General features: G+C 45.0%; 1 protein-coding gene across 1 annotated transcript in view; it reads left to right on the top strand.

The window, feature by feature from the left end:
- The window catches only part of Lrmda (leucine rich melanocyte differentiation associated), a 1,010,022-nt gene that overhangs the window by 557,020 nt on the left and 434,988 nt on the right, over positions 1-18,014 (top strand). The gene's annotated exons all lie outside the window — the stretch shown is intronic.

Below are 18,014 nucleotides of genomic sequence, written 5' to 3'. Positions count from 1 at the left end.
GTTTTTCACCTGCTGACTGAGTCCTTTGGTCCCCTTGTGTAATATCCTGGTTTTATAACTTTGTCTTTAGAGCTGACAAAGGGACAAGAGAAACACCTTTATCAGCATAGGTTCCACACTGGGAGTTATGGACTTAAGTCCATGGCTATATTTTCAGAGAAGGAATAATGGATATGGGTGTGAGCTTTACTGTATTTCTTTATGTGTGCCTGTATGCAGCTGTGTGCTTTGTGTTGTGTATGTATGTGTGCCAGCGTACTTTCTGGTACCTGGACATGTATAAACCAGATGTCATTGCTGAATGCCTCCATTGATTGCTCTTTACCTTATTTTATTTACAATTATGGAAGTGGGGAGGCACACACAATGACATGTGTGTCTATACGTACAGGAACAACTTTCAAGAATTGAGTTGTATCATTTCCAGGGCGTAGAGCTCAGGTCTACACGTTTATACACTATAGATGTTGATACTGTACCATCTTGCCTGTCTTCCACCTTACTTTTTGAGATGGGCTCTGTCATTTCAACTTGGAACTTTGCAGCTGCTTAGGCTGGTTGGCCAGCAAGCCACCAAGGGCCATCTCCCTAGCCCACATGAGTGAACTTTTCAAAAGTCTGCTGTGCTTGAATATTCTGAGTGTTAGCTATGCAGTGTGGTACATTCTTGTATGTCCTTATCTATGTTGTCTTAAGCTGGACATAGGAAGCCAAGCCTAAGGAGAGGCTGTAATGAGCGCAGCTTTCAGAGCTCGGTTGTGGCCACATTGCAGCGGCTCCCGAGTCATAATAGTGAATGCCTGGCTTTCATAGGAAATCCCCTCGCTGTTCCTTACAAGAACAGCGATTGCTTAGGAAGTGACAGGCCTATAGTTTGTACCCCTAGTTTCGTTTGGTGAAGCACTATATCTCAGTAGCTATGAATGTGAACATGTTTGGAAATAGAGTTTTTTGGTTTTAGAGACAATCTGTTAAGATGAAGTCATACTGGAACAGGATGGTCCTGTAATTCAGTGTTATGGCTAGCCTTGTAAAGTGGATGCCATGTGTGTAGTTAGACCTGTGCACAGGGTAAGCACCGTGTGTTCAGCAAAACCTATTTGCACTTTGCTACGCTTCATGGGAGCAGAAGCTAGAGAGAGGGGGCTAGCTAAAGTCTTCCAGTGCCTTCAGCGGGGCACAACCCTACCAACATGGAGATTTCAGGTTTTTATTTCCAGGAGCCAGAAACCTTTCTTTTTGTAAGCTACCAGATCATGGATATTTGTAACAGTAGCCTAGGACTAATATAGGAGACATTTGGGGCCTGAAGACCCCTTCATCTCGTTCCTCTCCTCTTCCATTTTATCTTCTTGTTCTTCCTTGCTCAGCAATTACTGCCAGGGTTCCCTGCTCTTCTAAAGGTTGTGCATGGACAAGTGCCTTCTTGCTCACTTCCAGCCTGGTTTCTGCTTCCGTACACACGAGGGACTGAGTCCATCAGGAGTGATGAGGGAGTCATATCTGCACCCAGTATTAGCGCAGACCTAAAATGTTTGGAAGGGGATTAGACTCAGGACAAGCGCATTTCGTTAAGGGTGTTCTCTGGGGGCTGTTCTTGCTCCTAAGACGCACACATCTTTTGAGGTTAAGGGCCTCTGAGTGCCAATGAGAGAGCTCCAGCTTCAACCTGCCTGATATGTGTGTGTGCTGTCACTTTCTTTCCCACTAGTCTCAGAGAAGGGAAAAGTCCCCGGGTCTGTCAATCTCGTCTGTTCCCCTCAAACCAGGGAAGTTCTGTCTCCTTCACTGTGGAGGTTGACAGCTGTGCTTTCTCTTCTGTGCCTGAGTGGCTGCCTTCCCACATCCCAACCTGGGCCTAGGGAATGGCTGGGACCTCGGTGGTGCAGGGGAGGGAGAGAAGAGACAGTACACACCCATGGCAGAGGGGCAGAAGCAGCCTCCTCTGTCTGTGCTGGGGCTTCTCAGCCCTGACTTGGATGACACTTGGAGTCAGACCATTTTTATTGCGGCAACTTGTGTCTTACAGGTAGCAGTGCCCTTGGCCTGTGTTCAATGAATGCTAGTAGCATCACCCTGCCATGACACCCCAAATATCTTTATTTTCCTCGTTTTATCCCCACTTAGCCCTGCTGACCTCCTTTGTTAGGATAACTCTAGGGATATCTTTGAGACTGGGGGTGTTGTGTGTTTCTAAGACACCTCATATTAGGGAGGGGAAGTTGTGGTAGTTGCTTGGCAGTTAGAGAGATTTGGGGGGACCATGTAGAGAACAGATGTGACACATATGCCAATTTTGAAAACACAGAGTAATAACTGACCCCCATTCCTACCTCATGAGGCAGATTCCGAAGGTCTGAATAGATCACTTCTCATTATCGCATTATTCAAGGGGACAGCTTAGGGTAATAAGTAGGTTAAGTTTCATTCCATTTTGCCCAGGGTAATGTAGGTTAATGCCTGCTTTCTAGGCATAAGAGGTAATAGTGTCGCCTTTGCCCTGGAAGTTGTTCCAGTTCATACAACAAATTACATGGTTATCTTGACACGGTAACAATACAACACTAACGGGATGTCAGAAGGTACAGGTGACCTCTCTGGTCCATGTAGTCCTCGTCACACCTTACTGTCTGTTTTGTTAAGATGGCCATTTGTTTCACACGTTAACACCACCACGTCTACCCCAAATATGTTCCAGAAGTTCTTCATGGCCAGCAGGAAGGTGTCCTGGGTTATTGTCAGTATATACTTGAGTTGAGTTCTGATTGTTTTCATTAAAAGATAATGTTTTAGACCAGGCAGTGATTGCACATGCCTTTAATCCCAGCACTCAGGAGGCAGATCTCTGTGCGTTCAAGGCTAGCCTGCTCTACAGAGTGAGTCCCAGGACTGCCAGGGCTACACAGAGAAACCCTGTCTTGAAAAACAAAACAAAACCAAAAAAAAAGGAAAGAAAATTTAAAAAATGCCTTAGTTGACTTAGGCATATTAGCTTATTTTTGATATTTTCTATGTCATGAAAGAATCCGTTGTGATTTGGCACTCAAAGAGAAATTCATGCTGTATCATACTCTTGTCATTGACACTTGTCATTGAACTAATGACTTCAGGATTTAGGCTTTCTCAAAGCAATCTGCAGGGTAAAAACTATGAACGTTGTTTTTGATCCTTTTTACTTGTATATGAAATGATGTGTGTGTATGTGTGTGTGTGTGTATGTGTGTGTGCGTGTTTGCACGTTTATGGATGCAGCTGTGTGTGTGCATGTTTGCATGTTTATGGATGCAGGTGTGTGTGTGTGTGTAGCAAAAGGCTCTCATTTGCTGTCTTCCTCAATCACTCTTGGTTTTATTTACTGAGTTTGGATGTCTCGCTGAACTCAGAACTCACCAACTCTATTTGATTAGTTAGCCATCTTTCCCTAAGAATCCGGTGTCCATCTGGACCACTGAGGTTTCAGGATGGCTGCCGTATTTATGTAGAATTAATATGGCTTCTTGGTTCAAACTCCAGTTGCCGCATATGCATGGCAAATGTTTTGTCTACTGAGTCAGCTCTCTAGTCTCAAAAGTGAGAAAATTTTAGTTATTTTAATGTAGAAAAATCCAGATTGTAGTAATCCAGATTGGCGGTTGGTGTTTTTCTCTTCCGGCGCACAAAAACATGGCTATCTATAATGGACACGCTCTGGTTCAATGAACATAGTGTGCCATTAGCCTCATGGAGAGGTCGTTGAGCTGGATACTTCCTAGAGCCCCAGACTTTGATAGACATAGAGAGAAGTGGGGAAATTAAAGTGAATACCCAAGTCCACTCCTGAAGAGTCACGCCATGCTGTAGGGCATGCAGCCTGGGCCCCTGCATTAGAGTTTTAAGGAAATGTTTTGAGGATCCTGACACAAGAGATCACAAAGAACCTTTTCTGCTCACTGCTCGAGTCCCCCCTCTTTGTTCCGAAGCAATAGAAGCCCATTGAAGTAACTCTCTGTCTGCACTAAGTCTCATCTGTCTGCTCAGTACAGGGTTCTTTTTCCTGTGAGTTGCCATAGCTACAGTGGCTTTTATCACAGCACTAGAATGTAGCTGATGCAGGAGCTGAGCACCAGCATTCATCTTTCTCTTCTTCCTGACTGTGAACACAACGTTACCCTCTGACCCCCATGATCTCTTCAGCGTTTGAGCTGTGCCCTCACACCAGGAGCCAGAATAGACCTTTCTATCCTGGAGCTGCCATTGTCAGCTATCTGTCATTCCAGCAAGAAAAGTAACTAAGACAGGGCTCGGGCCAGAGTCAAGTGTGTGGAGGGAGCCTGTCTAGCCTTTGAGAACTGTCTGTGTGGACAGATTTGTGTGTGTGTGTGTGTGTGTGTGTGTGTGTGTGTGTGTGTGTGGAGAACAAGTTACAGAAAAGCAAGGTATTTTTGAAAAAAGAAAGTGGGATCTTAAAAAAATGATAGGACGAGACTAAGGCCTACAAAGAACATTTTAAAGTGAGCCAAACACAGGAAGCAGCTAGGCCTGATGGTAAGAGGTATCCCTTCTGTATCTGTGGCTCTTAACTTTGCTTTCTGGCAGAAATGGAGGGGCTGGCTGATGTCACTCCTGCTTATACCCATGTGCTCAGTGCAGACACCCCCTCTAAAGAGAAGAACACACCTAGCTCAACTATAGACATTAGACAAGAAGTCTAGGTTTCTGGCCTGTTACCTGCTCAGAGTGCCCAGGGTGTGGGGCTGAGATGGACACTCAGTTGAGTCTCCTGCAGGTTCCCTTAGTGGCTCCTTGACTGGGACAACCTCTAAGATTGTGCCAAAGACCCCAGTTAGAATCATTTTTGTGTTAAGACCTAGAACAGACAATAATAGAATACAGACCATGATGGGGATTTGTACTACATCTTAGGCCCAAGGTAGATGGCCTTTGCCTCTTCTCAGATTCTCTGTGAGTGTTGTGTGCTCATCACCCTCTCCTTCAGCTACTATGATCTTTGTAAGTGGGGATTCCCAGGCTAGTTGCAAAGACTCATTTTAATGAGTCTGTTCTTCTGGGTGAGAAAGAGGTTAGAAATAGGATCTGTGACACGTGAATTGTTCCTCTCTTCCTTCAATCAACCATCACCAGATGTATAAGTCACTGTGATAGTCATCGTAGGACTTGATTGTCAAGTAGACAAGTAAGCCTCAGATACCTTGGACAACCAGAAGACAGAGCAAACCCTTGGGCAGTGGAAACAGGAGTATACAGATAGAAGTCCCTAGAGAGTTCAGTCAAGAGACACTTGGGCCAGTTTGAGAGAGGTAAAGTCTCCTACAAGGAATACGTTTAAGCTCCACCTTGAACTGAGGGTGGTATGTACATTATCACTGAGCAAGTGGTGGCATTTCATGTGAAGAGAAAATAACCAGACAGGTTATTCAACCTTCCTATGGGTCTTGGTGGGTCTTAGAAGGTGATAGGAATAAAATCTGGAGGTCTGTTTTGAAAGAAGGGTCAGGACTGATCAAAAAGTTAGCTTTGTCAAAAGCTTCAGGCCCATTCTTACCTACAGACAATCCATGGTGATCCAAAGTCATTAATCCACCCAAAAGGCCTGTCCTGACCTGAGTTCCCTTGCTTTGAAGTGTGCTGTCCTCGGAGGCATGAGAAAATAATTTGCTGCCTGCTTCAATGAAGCATCAGGAGAGCCAGCAGACCTAATGACATGTGAGAATATTAACCTCCTACCACGAAGAGCCGTGAATCTTGAGCAGCGGTCTATAATTCACCCTGAACTCTGAGCCAGGCTTGCTTTCTCACTCTCTTTCTCAGCTAAATCCAGAGAGAGGAGGGAGGCTTGCTCATAAAACTTTATATTCTCCAACAGCACAAACCTTGCTGTTTAGTAATGAGTGACTTTCCTATTGAAATGGGAAAAAAAGTTGTCCTTGCAAAAGCAGGAGGTGGAAGAAACAGTCTTCTCAGTAGTGGATTGCATAGATGCCTTGTTCTCGCAGTGAGGATAATCTCAGCATCATGGAAGGGGGCCACCTCAGTACTTGGGTAACCAAACTTGTCTGTAATTCTGGACTTGATCTTTAACATCAAACACACAAATCTGGATGTTTCTGGATGTTAGAAGGGACGCTAAAGACAACACAAATCTGGAGGTATCTGGATGTTAGAAGGAACTCTAAAGACAGCTAAAAAGTCATTGGAAGGTAGAAGAAGAACCCACATGTTTTTGGGTTGTAAGGATTATGTGTCTATATCATGGTTTTGTGAGATTTGGGACCGTTGGTGACAAAGTAGCATCTTAACCACCTTTGTACTTAGAAATGCCAGATACACAGAGGGCTTCAAATGGTTATTGTTAAAAGATAGAACAGTCATCTACTATGACCCAAGATTTTACATATGGAGGAAACCAAGCTCCACAGGCTAAGTTATTCACTGCTACAGCTAGAGTTTAGGACTTTTCTGTTTTTTTCTGTCCATCTGGTTGCTGCTCTTGACATTGTGATGGTTTACTGCACTATGTGATACTGGAAGAACATGTCTTGTCATCAATTAAGTAAATCTCAGCATACACTTTCCAGGGGATGAAAAACAGGGGATGAATAAGGAACTAGGCAGCGTGATGCTGTGGGGCTTAGCGGGAGGACAGATGGACATAGCTGCTTGGCAGTGAGCACCGGGCATGGGGGAAGCCCCGAGACCAGAAGAACCTGCCCTGTTTTGTTAGAGTAGCCTAGCCCAGGAGAACTCAGTGTTTTGCAGCCTCCATAGGCTGAGAGAAAATTCTTTGCATTCTCCCTGGCTCTGGGGAAGGCATATTCAGTAAACAGTCTTAGAAGGAAGAATAGAAACTCATGAAAACCCATTTGTTGTTTATTAGGATGCCTGGCCATTTCATCTCAGTATCTCAAGTGTGTCTATTGAATGCAGAGCACATACAGGCACTTTAATAAGGTATAGAGTAGAGGAAACTCAACTTCATTCTTCCACTTACTTGACTGATATAACCAATGGAAAACCAACCGTTAATATCTGTTCCGTGCCCATGTCATCCCCAGCCTTTCTGATCTGTCCAAATCACCATCTTCTTCCTTCATCCAGCTTCTCATTTTGAAGAATTAATTTTATTACAACTAGTCAAATTAAAGATCCCTCTGTGCAGGGTATCCTGAGGTCCATTCATTATGGTTTCTCATCTTGGCAGTGATCTGTGTGAACAGTAAGTTTGGTCATTATGCACATACAGTGTCCATAAGTTCTGGAACAATGGTCAATTCATCAAATACTTTTCTCTTGCCTTCTGAGAAGTATGTCACTTTGCCCGTCACCTTCTAATTTAGGTTGCTATGAAAGATGGGGCGAAATGGGAGGGGGATGAGTTTCATTACCTCAAATTTCCTGTTCCCCCAAGATCTTTTTATTAATTAGATTTAATACTTGAAGGCTTGGCACCTACTTTGACCTGAAGCCCCTAGGTTTTGGGCTATCAAGAAGTTGAACTTGGTACTTAATGGCGGAATTATTGAATCAGTAATGAAACTTTGGGTTGTGATGTTTATTCCTATTATTTACTTTGGAATGTAAGATGTTGGAGGTTGGAGGGACATCCAAAGTAATGTTGCTGTCCCAATTGCAGATGTGGAAAATGAACCCAAAGGGTGCAGGGTCAGAAATGATTTGAAAAAAGCATTGTGGTAAGATGACGACTAAGGCAGATGTAAATCAGGTTTTTGATGGTTCTTTAAATAGAGGTTCTTGCAGCAATCATATAATGTATAACGCATATCTATAATCTTTGGGATGATTAGCTACTGGCTCTTTTGAGATAACAAGTTTTTCTTTTTAAAATAAGATATGCAAATTTCATTTTAAACAATGTTTCTATGAACAGACTATGCTTATGAGGGCTTGGAAACAAGGTTCGTGTCCCCAGAGTCCAGTCTTCCTATGCATGTCCTCATCTTCGCAGTTGACTTTACTGAGTTGACAAGAGACAGCCTACAAGAACCGTATGTTGCTGTGAAAACCACCCTGATGGCCTTTTGTCTTCAGTAACAGTTGGCAGAGGAGGTGGGGACCTGGGTGCAGCCTAGAGAGACTCTAGTTCATGGACTCATTGCTGCTCTCCACGGTGCTGTCAGGGATAGGGTGCCCATGATGTGTGAGGTGGGAAGCTCATCTCACTGACTTGTTCCTTGGGTGGTTTTCTGAGGCACAGAGCTGGAGCTGTCTTGGGGAGAGAATGTGGCTTTCATACAAGCCCTTTGAGAGGTTGAGATGTCCCAGAGCCCTCTCTCCTTCACTCATAAAAAGCTATCTTGTAGTCTGGGCCTAAAAACATGTTTTCACCCTTTTCAGTCCCCTGAGACCTAAGAGTCAACATCTAGCACGTTTTTGCTGGCTTAATTCCATTCAAGGGTGCCTGGCCTATGGGGAACCGATCTTTAAAGAAAGCATTTGGCTAGGGCCCTCTTGGATCCTGGGACCAGGAGGCCCAGACATGGCAATGTCTTCTTTTCTGGTTGGTTTGCAGTGAGTAGACACCATCTGTTGAATTTGAAAAAATCTCTTTCTATAAGGTGGTGAAAGGCTTGTGTGGAAGAGACACTGTTATCTTTCAAGCAAACTGTTCATGAGGTTGAAGCACTGTGTTCTTGGCTCAGCTTGTGTTTGCCCAATGGCCATGGGAGCCTCCCTAACCAGCAGTGCCTTCCGCCCCATGGCGACGTGCAAGCATACCGCGGCTGCGGCTCACCGTGTCTGCTCCCCCACATCTCCCCAGCAAAGAAAACCTCCATTTATAGGACCCACCACACAAATTCACTCCTCGGACTCTTAAAAACAAACAAGATCCTGAAGCCACAGGCTTCATGCGGGCTGTGTGGTTTTGTAAAATCTCAAACCGTGAATCAAAATAATTTTTAGAGACATAGTCAAGGCTCAGGCCTAAATGCTGTCACTGGCGGTAGAGAGACGGGGAAGGTTTCCTTAGACCTGGGAGGAGAGCTTAGAGGGGGAGAGGGACAGGGACAGGACACAGAGAGCGGTATTCATCTAGGGAGAATGTCTGCAACCTCAACTCTGTCTTGAAGGGCTGATTAGATGAGATAATTCAGGAAAGCAGAGCAGTGGTGGACAATAAAAGGGAGGACCCTTTACAGCCCTCATCTCTCTTAGCTTCCAACACTGCTCTTGTCTACATTGCTTAGCAGCCTGCTTTCCTGCTTGCTCTCTCCTCACTTCTAGCCCCATTTGTTCACTCTTCCACAGATGGTAAACTCAACTGGAGTAGACTCTGTGACTCATGTAGCTTGTATGTCTTCTCATGTAGGATACGAATTCTTCGCATGATGCGAGTGGGTACCATATACATCACTTTTGGTGATAGACCAAATTTTCAGGCTAGGGATTTTCTGAGTGTCAGGATCTAATTATCTTTTTTTTTTCCTATGCCTCTCCAGCCTCAGCCATGTGTGGATGAACATGTAGGTAGATAATGAAAAGCTAGAATTCACTGGAATTGAGATGCAGCTGACGCCTAGCTCAAGCCATGGTTAGCCTCACCCTCTTAGTGACTTTACATGCTGCTGTAACAAAAATGCCTGACCAGAGTGACTTAAGGGAGTGAGGGTTTATTTTGGATTCCATCTCCAAAGAGATATAGCCCATTGTTGTAAGGAAGACAGGTGTCTGCAGCGTAAGGACTGCTGTCACATTGCACCTGTAGTCAGGAAGCAGGGCATGAATAGTAAGTGTGGCCAAACCACAGATGCCCTAGTGACATACTTCCTATATGAAATCTCTATCTCCTAAACCTTCCAGTTTCCACGAATAGTTCCACCTGCTGGACGCCAAGTGTTCAAAAACATGAGCCTCATTAAAGTAGCATCTGTCATTTGAGCTTAATTTTTGACCCTGTGTTACCTGATAACTATGTCTCAGTGTACAAGCAGTTACCTCTCAGAACAGAGGACCATGCCACAGTCGCCTTTGTATCCCAGAGACTTGCAAAGAAGAGGCCAAAAAGACGTCACTAAATGCATCTTGTTTTGCAAGCTGGTGAGCACTTTGATGAAGGGCATGCTTATCAACACACAATCAGATGATGAACTTCAACTTCACTCCACCCTGTATTGTCCTCAGCCTCATAAAGGGCACGTGAAGGCTCAGGAGCTGTTTATTCTAGGGGATATAGAAAAATCCAGGAGCAGATTAAAAAGCAGAAGAACTGGAAACAACCCTGAGTTGCTAATTATGACAGGATTACACCCCAACACTCAAATTGTTTAGGGAAAGGTCGAGGCACGGGGTGACTTCTCATTTGTGAACCACAGCTATGTGTTGTTCAGTCTCACAGACAGTCATGCATAGTTGAGGCTGCACTGGATGGACACTCAAAGCTTCTAGATGTGGCTTGATCATCATGCAAGACTTAAGCTAAACTATTTTACCTCCCTGGATGTTAGTTATCTTCCGTGATAGGTGGGTGGGGGGTTGGGAGATGGAAACTCTGAGGTTTTTCTGGAACTCAAACTCTGAGTACAAATATATGCATTCAATTGAATTTGCATGATGCTGAATTATCAAGTCTTTGTATATTAAATTGCACATTAATAGCAGTTTATAAATGAGAAACAGTTAATAAACACTACTTTGATGACTCTTAACATGGAAGAAAGTATTCACAGAAACATGGCACAGGTAACATTTGTGTGGAAAATGGCGAAGAGCCTATGAATAGCTTTTAATTTCCATGCATGAGCTATTGCTGTGTATAGCACAGTTCTTGTAATTTAATTCTAGGTATGTAAATATATAGCATGAAATTCTACTGGATCATTAGATATCTATCTGTAAAATTTTTAATTGCTGTGTGATATTTAATTATTCAGATGTACTGGGCCATTTTTCATCATCTCTCTGTTGTTGGATGGTTATGTTGCTTAGGTTGTTATAAATAATACTATAAAGCCAAGCAGGCTGGCACATACCTGCAGTTCCAGGCAGAGGCAGCAAGATTCTGAGCTTCAAGTTAGAGTGGATTGCATGGCAATATGTTATAACAAAAGATATACAAAAAGGTGGCAGGTGGGGAGGGGTTAAGGAATGAGAGGTGGGGAGGGGAGAGAGAAAGAGAGAGACAGAGACAGAAAGACAGACGCAGAAAGAGAGAGAGAGGAGAGAGAGAGAGAGAGAGAGAGAGAGAGAGAGAGAGAGAATCGGGAAAGTGCTTGTTAAGGCATGAGGACCTGCCTTCAGTCCTTAGCACTCACATGACAAAGCCCGGGCAGAGTGGTTTGCACTTGTGACCCCCTTGTGGAGGCACAAAGTAGGCAACTTAATGGAATTGGGAAGCCGCATGTACCCATGCTAGGCCTTGTCACAACAAACAAGATGGACAGCTCAGGAGGAATGAGACACACACACACACACACACACACACACACACACACACCACATGCACACACACAAAAGCACAGTAATGATAATGATATTGATAATGAAGACGTAGTGAACTTCTTTGCACGCATGCCATGCATACATCTTTGATATTTGGTGTATCGATTATTAGGGCCGGAACAATCACTTTTAAGAATTTTAACAAGAATTAGTGTCTAGAAAGGTGATACCAACCCCGCTGTACCTCCAGTATTGTATTGTCTGTGTTCTAGAACCTTTCACAAAGGCCTGTGCAAACTTAAGACAACAATATGAGATTGTTTTGATTTGTGAAAATGTACCTGTGAGGGTAAAATGTTCTGCCACCCTTCCATTATTTATTAATTTTCTGTTCAAATTTAATTTTAAACACCTTTGAACTAGAAATTTAGCTTTTCTGTTTTGATTCATTGATGCTCTTGAGCCTAGGCTTGTTAGAGAGGCCATAGGTACTGATCAACTTTTGTTTGCCTTTTGATTTTTAAAGGTATAGGTTTTGGTTGTTGGCGTTTAAATCTGTAACTGAATGAGCACTGGCAGTTCACCTGATTGGACTGGGACAGTGGTTATTTCTAACATAGCCAACATGCAACCTAATGCATCTTTCCTTTTTCAAAAGATTAATTTTATTTTATGGGTGGGCATTTGCCTGCATATATGTCTGTGTGCAATGCCCACAGAGGCCAGAAAAGGACATGAGATTCCCTAGATTGGAGGTCCAGTGAACCACATGTGAGCCACCATGTGGGTGCTGGGAACTGAACCTGGGTCCTCAGGAAGAGCAGTCAGTGTTCTTAACCACGGAACCATCTCACCAGCTCAGTGTGTCTTTCTTAATATCTCTCCAGGGTCTTCACATTCACAAGTGTGTTAAATATGTCCTAAAGCAAGTCAATGGCCAAATAAAGTGAGATAGAGGCAAAAAAAGAGGAAGGAAGGAATGAAGGAAGGAAGGAAGGAAGGACGGAAGGAAGCCAAAGCTTTTAGAATCTGCCTCTACTGCAGTCTGAGCCACCCAGGTACTCTCTAGGATTTCCTTTGTTTCTGCCCTTTGAGACAGGGTCCTGTGTAGTCCAGGCTGGCTGCAAACTCACTAGGCAACCAAGGAAGGTAGTGCAGGCTTGTGCTACAACTGTGTGCCCATGCCCAGCTCAGTTTGAACCACTTGTGAATTTGCCTAAAGTTGTCATTTTCCAACTGACCTGTTGTCTTCCTGCTACAGGATATTGTTAAAAGCTTTTTCAGAGCCATTTGAATCTGGACACACTATGATTCATCTTCATTCCTTGTCAAATGTCTCCTGAAAAGCTGGTCTTACAGAATCCTCACCCTGTCCCCTACGCCCGGCCACAGTAACTGTGTGATAATACATGAAATACTGTGTTCTTAATAGGGTCCCTTTTATCAGCAAAACGTTTGAACTATTAGAGTTAATTCAATTTCAACATGTTGCCTAGGTAAATAAAGTATCAAAGGCTATAAAACTATAATCCTGAAGAATGATATTAGAAAGCAGATAGTAGAGGTCACAAGTGATTACCTTTTAGTAGGTGGGTCCCTTAGAATCTAGTTCCGAGCTTCCAGGTGGCAAGAGCAAGGAGGTCAACACAATGGGATATCAGATACGTTATCCATCATGTCCTAAGGCAAGCAAACATCATTTCCTCAGAGGTAGAGGACCAGAACCCCAGATAGGTTAATGTGTAGCCTAGAGAGCCCAAGATTGGAGAATCTACCTGCTTACTTCTCCTTTCAAGTACCAGAACGTGACAGCCCTGTTCTCGGCTCTGACTCTTACTCATTCCCTGTGGCTTTCGGGCGCCATATTTGAAAGATACCTTAGTATTCTTAGAAGCACCAAACTTACACATCTAGTTAGTTTTATTGGCTTTCTGAACTAGTGTTGGCTTTGGATCACTCTTCCTAGTAATGAATTTTATTTTATGCATCATAAAGGATGTCCCACAGGACTTTATACTTGACCTTAATCCCATGTTCTGCACTGCCGTTGCTGTTAATATACCCTATTTTATGAAGTATATAGCTTCTGCTACCTCCTGTTTCTTATATGCGTGTTATATAGTAATTGATTCAGATTATTACGTGTGTGTGTGTGTGTGTGTGTAGCTTTGTGACCTGAATGGCACAAAACCAGAAAAATTATAAAGCCAAACATATAGAATGATAAATGATGATATATACTTTATTAAATATAGTAGTCTATCATCTATCTACCTATCCTTATCAATCATTTCTCTCAATTTATTACCTATCTGTCAATCCATACATTCATGAAGCAACTCAAACAGGATACAATGAGAGTCATATAGCAGATAGAATACCCCTGTCAGACCTAGGTGACATGCTGGTGCTGTGCCCCTTGACTGAAACTTGACCAGTCACGTCACTGCTTCCCAGTCCCCTCTTTCTGTCCTCATTTCCTTTGGGTGAGCTCTGTACAGTCTGTCCTGTCCTTGTAGCTTTGGCCAGGGTCTCTATGGGAAGTTCATTTTCTGACTTCTCTAATAGCCACTGCATGCCAGGTGTGCAAATAAAACAGTACCAAATTGTTATTCCTGCCGTCAGAGATAGCACTTAAACCCTTTAACCACTGCACTGGCCAATTAGAGCAGACACTGGCCTGTGGCTGCCCCGTGTTGGCCTCATGCTGTGGTTGCTGAGTATCAGTGACCTAGCTGCTAAATTATAAAGATTATGAAGGCCAGTGGAGGGACAGGTCTGAGAGTGTCAGCTAATAGGGAGGGTCTCAGAGGTGAGCCTGTCTACCAGATGGTAAGGAGATATTCAAATTTATTTTGTCCCAGGCATGGAATAGTTACCTGCACATGCTCTATGCTCTTTACTCTTTCTGCCCCCAAACACTTCTCCACTGCTAAAGACAGGGATCCACACAAGGACTACCCTCTCGTCACTGGCAGCTCGCCGCACTAGCTCCTGCCTGCTCCACGGCCTTCTCTGGGTTACTCTATTAGATTTGTAGCTCTTTGCTAAGCAGCCGCATAGGCTCAGGAGTTGGCTCTGAGTCGGCTCTGAGTCCGCTGTGAACCTGACAGCTATCCAGGGGAGTGGAAATCACACTGACATCCCTTCTTTAGCTGGGTGCTGGGCAGAATGAGTTCTGGGAAGACAAGGTCAAGTCCTTAAGATAAGGCAGTTGACATGGGTGGTTGATAGGTTTGGGGCATATGGGCTAGGCCCTTGGCATGTCCATAGCCTTTCCACTCTGGCTCCACCAATGTAGGTTTGGATGTTCAGATGAATGTGGTGTAGGGACAGGTAAAGGTGTGAGTGGAGGTGCTGCTTCCCAGCTTGATTTGAGAATATCATGATTCTGGTGAAGGATAAAGCCAGAGAAATGGTACTTGTCACATAGATCTATGGCGAGCTGTCCCCCCTATGCATTGCCCTTTCTGGGCCAGGCACAAATGTCACTACCGGTTTAGACAGGCAGCTGAGAGAAGAGAGACCTAATCCTTGACAGAGCCTGTAAGCTGACAAGACACCAGGAGTTTGCAGAAGTGATCTCTGGTGACTTTTATGGTGTCGTGTTCTGCTGGTTATGTGCTGGCTGAGGGCAGTGGGGATGGGGGAGTGGGCATCACTGTCTAGGTCAGACACTGCTTTCCCTGCCTTCTGCTCCTGGCCTTCTTATTACCATCCTCACAAGGGGCCAGTTTCCAAGGACAGAATGAGGAGGCTGAGTTTGCATCCACTCAGTAATGAAGAGATCAGGAAAGTGCTGCCATACCCACAGCCCTGTGTCAGCCTCCAGCCGTGGGTCTAGCCTGAGCAGGCAAAGCTGCCTCTTTAGCGCCACTGTTTCTATAGGCTAATGAGGGCATTGTGAGGGCCACGGGCAATGATAGTGGGATATTAACTGTGACAGGAAGCTTGATCATAATTATCTTAACGAGGATAGGGTTAATTACAGTGGAAACTTAAAAGTTCCCTCTGTTTGACTCCACTAGAGCCAAACACATTTTGATGTTTTTGTCATATTGATGTGACTTTGGAGAAGGCACTAGGACTCTTCCCAAGACAACCACAAGCTCCCGAGAAAGCCTAGTGAGCAGGATGGCCAAGATGGTACCTATGGGTGTGGTCAAAGCAGCTTTCCCACTAGTGCAGGGAAGGATGCAGCCTGCATCCTGATCTGGAGGTTCTGATGAGCTTTGCAGAACAAACCCCCTGCCCTGGAGTGGTCCCACCTGGGTCCCCACGCCCTGAGTGGGGTGCCTCCATACTCTCTACTAGTTTCTCCCAGTGGAGTAAGAACTCCGTGACTCCCTCCGGCTTCCAGCCCACACCTCTCAGGCACTGCAGCTTCCACGCAGGGAATCACCCTGCGGTGACATCAACTATCCATGAGTCTCTCTCTCTCACTTTGGAGGGTGCATTTTGCAGTCTGCATGTTAGCTTAGACCACATTACCATCTTCCCTGTAAGCTACCAGTATCATCCCAGGAAAGCAAGTACTGTGCCCGGACTTTGACAACCTATTATTTTTAACCTTGTCATTTTTCTACAACGGTGAATCTGGTATGCAGGATATGAACACAAACATTATTGCAAGAAACTCCTTCCCAATCACTTCTTTTGGAAAGCAACAATAACAAGTCAAAGGAAAAATTTCAAAGTCAAAAGAGTAACCCTTTTCTGCTGGCTTCCAATGCGCCGTGGGAATGCCGCAAATTCTCTCCCTGGTGCCTCTCCTTCATGGCATTGGGAGCCTCCTGCCTCCAGTCCCTCAGCCCCCTACTTGGCAGAGCCGACAGAAATGATGAGGACAGGACTTGATTTATCACCACCCTCCTGTACAGAACAGCTCTCCTTTTACTGAGCACCGATGACATTACAGGGAGAAGAAGGAATCTGGCAACCAGACGAGAGACAGGAGATTTGGGGGGACTCTTCGCTGAGCCCTCCCTCCCATACAGCCTGGGTTGTGGGGAGAGAGGCTGCCTTGGTGGGGCCTGTACCCTTGTGGTGCACTGGCCTTGGCGTTGTCTTTCTTCATGCTGTGTCATTTTGTTTTCCGCTTCCTCAGAAACAGTCTGGGAAGGGAGCTTTTCTCTGCTTGCCTGTTGTCAGCTCTTTGCTGAATCTCATGATAAAAATACAATATTTGCATAACGTAACTTGGAACAGTATGTATCTGAATGTTGCCTTTGACCAGAGCCCATCTGATGCTGGTGCACAAAGAACTTATTAGTTGCCCAGAAGGCTTCCTGATGGAGGGTGGGGTGGAGCTCCACTCCCCAGGTGGCAAACAGAGACCTGGCCCTGAAGCCCTTGTGGTTAATGTTCTTGGCTCACTGACTCCCATGGAGAAAGGGGCTCATAACTCTTTTGGTAGAGAATTTGATTTTATATTCGGTACCTGATCCCCAGAAACCCAGCAATCAGACCTGGTGAAACATGCCCATAACTCCAATAGTGGGTTGGTCTAAGCAGGAGGGTCAGAAGTTCAAGGTCATCCTTGGCTACATAAGGATATATGGGAACCAGATGCAAACAGACAAACAAAAACAACAAGAAACTAACAACAACAAAAGTAACAACAAGAGCAACAAACAGACAGGGACTTCAGAAAGCTAACAAATTCCCTGCACACTGGATTTGTTGATCGGCCCACTCTCTCAGTCTCCCTCCCCACAGCTCAGATCACAGCTTCTGATAAGCCAATGGACCACAGGAGGAGGCAGCACCGACTGGGAACACAGTCAGTGTTTGGAGTGGAGGGGAGCATGAGGCAGTTTGGCACAAATGTCCCCCTAGTCTTCCTGAAATCCGCTGAGCTAGGAGACAGGCTTTCAGTACCCGGTTCAGGTCGCAAGCAGTCGGAGAAGCCGAAGCCAATCCCATAGCCCACTCCTAACCCCTCAAAAGGATGGAGGTTTTTATTTCTGTTCGTTTATTTCTTGTTGTTGTTATTTTGCCTCCCAGAAGCCTATGAAATAGGATAATTCTTACACAGAAGTACACACCTGTTTATGGTTTTGTGTTGGCCCTGGCAGCTGATAGCACCGCACGAAGGTCTGTTAGACACAGGACATGGAGATGGGCATGAGCTCTGGATCCAGTGGATTTAATGAGCATTCGCTTACATATCTCAAGGATAGGACCCCCACTCTCAGTCCCCCACCCTTCGTTTTGTAGGCCTTCTATCAGAAAGCCCACCAGGGAGCCATGACACCTGGGGGAAAGCTCCCATGCTGCATGTCGCTGCCTGGGGTGCACCCAGCACACACACGCTCAAGGTGACAGGGTCTTAGTATTGCTGCAATTAGTAACAGCCAGTGCGCTGACTGGTGCCACCCTGATCTGCTGTACTTTATAGAGTAGCCAGGGACTGAATGTGTGTCGGGTCTTCCCTTCTCGGACTCCATGGCTCTGCCGGCTCTGCTGGTGCAAACTCAGCACATCTCCTGGGCCTGGCAGGTGAAGAAGCTGGGAGTCTGTGCGAGCCCTGGGACTTTCAGCTTGCTTTAATTAACATTTGTGTGTGCCTGGGCAAGCATTTGTTCACAACTGCCCCGTACTGTGCACCACCCCAGACA

Source organism: Microtus oregoni, unplaced genomic scaffold (assembly GCF_018167655.1).
Source record: "Microtus oregoni isolate MIOR12 unplaced genomic scaffold, Mior012 000045F_ref0000178, whole genome shotgun sequence".
Classification (NCBI taxonomy): Eukaryota; Metazoa; Chordata; class Mammalia; order Rodentia; family Cricetidae; genus Microtus; species Microtus oregoni.
The sequence above is the reverse complement of the archived record's forward strand: the minus strand, read 5'-3'. Positions and strand labels throughout refer to the sequence as shown.